Source organism: Acomys russatus, chromosome 1, assembly GCF_903995435.1.
Source record: "Acomys russatus chromosome 1, mAcoRus1.1, whole genome shotgun sequence".
NCBI lineage: Eukaryota > Metazoa > Chordata > Mammalia > Rodentia > Muridae > Acomys > Acomys russatus.
The window spans coordinates 42,711,545-42,715,186 of record NC_067137.1 but is presented as its reverse complement, the minus strand read 5'-3'; positions in this window follow the sequence as shown (position 1 = coordinate 42,715,186).

Below are 3,642 nucleotides of genomic sequence, written 5' to 3'. Positions count from 1 at the left end.
CAGCAAGCACTCAGCCCCACTGCTCCAGGGAAAGAAGGGAAGGGAGAAGGAAAGGGAGCCATTTTGCCCACTCCCACATGATCTGGGACCTTACATCTCTGACATCTCAGATACTGTCCCCTAGTATAGGAGGCCTTCTTACTGATCTACTGTGTACCCAGCTCAGAGCACCCAGGCAGGTCAGCAACATTGCTGAAGCTAACCTAAGCCTGACCAGCGCCAGGGAAAGATTTATGAGGTCACATCTGTGCCCTCCACACTTTTTTCTGTGCCTCCTTCTTCGGGATATAGAGGATGCTTCTGCAGCCTGCACCTGGGAACCCTGAAGCAAAAGCAATGTGGGTTGTGGCAGATTCTTTGACGCCATTTCAACCCAGAGGGCCTTATCCTATGTTGGTTTTGTTTAGAATAGAAGCCATCCCTGTCTTCCATTGGGGCCCAGAGAAAAAAAGCTAATGCTAGGATTTGTGCAGTATATGGGTGCATTCCCCAGGGGTTCTTTATCCCCAGTGTGGTGACATGGGATAGGGGGTATTTGGGCAGTAGGATGTGTGAGCCACATGTACTGCCCTTGGGAGAGATAAAGATGGCTATTTTGGGATGCTGACTAATTCTCATGAGAAAATTGTCATAGAAGAAGCAAGCCGGCTACCTCTCCAGCCACTCTCTGGCTGACTTCTTAACTTGTGTTGCCCCCTTCCCTCTCACACATATTCTTACCCTGATGCCAGCCAGCGTGGTGCAGGTAGGGAGCTTCGCCAGAGCAAGTACCATGCTATTTGCACTTTGGGCCTCTAAAATATCCTAGATAGATTTTCTTTTCCTTATAAACTACCCAGCCTTGGGATTTCCTTACAATATAGGAAAATACAGTGAGCTAGGAGACATACAAACTGGTTGAACACGTTGCTTCCCGACTTGCTTTGAGCCACAAGGTCTGACCTCACAATTTCCCAGTAACCCAGCATTCAGCCTCTTCTGCAGAGCAGCCTACATGACTTCAAACTGTGACCTATGACTAGGCAAATATTGAGTCATCACCCAATAAGGACTGAGACCCTGCTGAAGTCAGTGCCTCTCTGAACATTGCTCATGATATAATTGCCCAAAGAACTAATTCTGGGAAGTTTGGAATACTAAACAGGGAAGGAATTCAGTGATACATCTTGATTCTGGAGCCCTTTGGAATGTTTGCTTATTCCTGTGGTGCATTTCCCGGTGGTCCTGACAATGCTTAGCCCTTTGATCCAAAGTTAGAGACTCAGCCCTCTGTGCTAAAACAGAAGGGTGATCAGCAAAGCCTTGATGCCAGGATGCCTGCATGCAAACACATCCTTGAATCATCTTAACTCACAGACCTCTTCTTCTGACCACAACTTGGACTGTCCTGGGGTCAGAAAAAGACTCAAGACATCCATGTCAGTGAGGAGCAAATGGCAAGTAAATTTGAAGCATATGATTTTCATTTTCCCCTACCACAAGGAGCTCACTGAAATCTTAATAAGGGTCTCCGTAGACATCCATGGAGAGTCCTCCTCCAAAGCTTATGAACAAGTGATGGGATTGGACTGGAATTTCAGCTCTTATTCAAGGCCCTCTGAGACCCTTCTGGTTTTTTTGTTTGTTTGTTTGTTTGTTTGTTTGTTTGTTTTCTGGTCCCTGCAGAAGTTCTATTTGCTAATGAGTCAAGTCACAAATCCAGGCTTTTGAAAACAGCCCAAGTCTTGTGGAGTGAGACTCGACGGAAATATAAATTTGGCAAGGACATGGTCCATTGGAAGATATCTCTTTTTATTTCACCCACGTAAAATAATGAGGTCTTTAAAAATAGCTCTAATTTTCTTGAAAAATAATGGCATTTGTGGTGGTATCAGTGGAGGGATTAATAAGGACAATAAAGCATACTTTGTAGACCAAGGAAAGGGAATGGAATAGGGAGCCGTGGTGGAAGCCGAGGCTTGAAGGAATGACTGAGCACGAAGGCAATGAACATATGGAATAAATGAAGAGGCGAGCAAACGTAGCAAGAAATTAATTCAAGGCCCTGACTTATTTCAGGGAGGGAGGCCTGTTGACAGATGGTAAAACATCAGGAGTGTGGGATTAAGATAAATTCTGAGAGGACAGGTGTGTTGCATTGAGTGGCCTTTCTTTCCCATATATTCAACACTATTTGGACCCCAAAGCATAGCCCTGGCTTCCCCTGACCCCTTCCATGAAGTGACCACCAAAATATGCCTTGAAAATGGCTCTGAGTCTCTGCTGCAGGGCTGATCTGCAGTCCATCTAGCCCAGGAAAAACGGGGTCTTCTTCTCTGCCGTGAGTACACTCAGGCTCCTTTAGTAATAGGGGGACCCCTCAGTTGTTCTTTGTCAGTATCTGTGAGGTAGGATAAAAATCTGACCAATATTCTACCATAAAGCTTCACACACCATAAAGAGGCGGGTGTGTTTCAATACAGAAGAATGTAAAAATTTTATATATCCGAGGCATTGTGGCAAAATTAAATGACAAGTGCAAATGAGTATTTGCTATGTGCGACGGATCAGTATTCCTACGTCTCAGAGAAACTTCACAAAGAAATAAGGGGAAAATCACTGGTAATAAAAAGGAATGGCCCACTGAAAATATAAATGGTTAATAAATATGCAAAATTTTTTCTCATCCACTAGAGTTATATAGTTAAAATTAAAAGTTATATATCATTGTACCTACTGAATTGATAGACAGGAAAATAAATGCAAGCGAAAATTTTGGAAGAAGGAAAATAAATAGTTATTTCATACGTTGGTCATAAGAATGCAAGTTGGTGCCACTTCTAGTTTAAAATTTGGCAAATTTATCAAGGCCCATGTAAACACCCACACTTTCTGATCATCAACATTTTGTTACATAATTTTCCATCAATTAACACCAAAAGTACACTTAAAGATTCATATGCAATGCATTTCACTGCACTGCCATTGGAAGTATCTACAAAGGAACATCTACAGTAAAGTCCATTTGTCATCAAAACGTATCAATTCTCTATGAGCTACTGTGCATCCTGCTTTGTGTGAGGTACAGACAACAGAACAGCTGGGAAACCCTGTGTGCTGGATCTTCTATTTTAGATGAAGGCCCAGACACAACCAAACATGCCGGACAATAGCAGAGAGCCTTCATGTCTAATTGCAAATGTAAAGAGTGAAGACAGGAAAAGTAAGAAAATGCCTCTATAGCTGAAATGTTAATCAGCTATGGGAATAATACTACAAATAATGCTTAATGGATGGTAAAGATATTTAAAACACTTCAGGACCTTATAAAGCAGTTACATAGCAGACTGTCATAGAAACACATAGACACTGCCTTGGGTTGATTATGAGACAGACTCCACAGAGCCATGTGTTGAATGTGTGGCCCCCAACCACTGATGATATCCTGGGAGGCTGTGGAAGCTTTACTATGTGCGGTGTAATTGTAGGAAGTAGGTCACTGTGAACAGGAATGGGCCCCTGTCCCTTACTCTCTGATTCTTAATCATCACAAAATGAACAGCCTTTTCCATAAGCTCATACTGCCATGATATGTTACGACCAAGAACACAATGCACTGACCCCACTGAAGCCGCGAGCCACTGCATTTCCTCCTTTCATGAA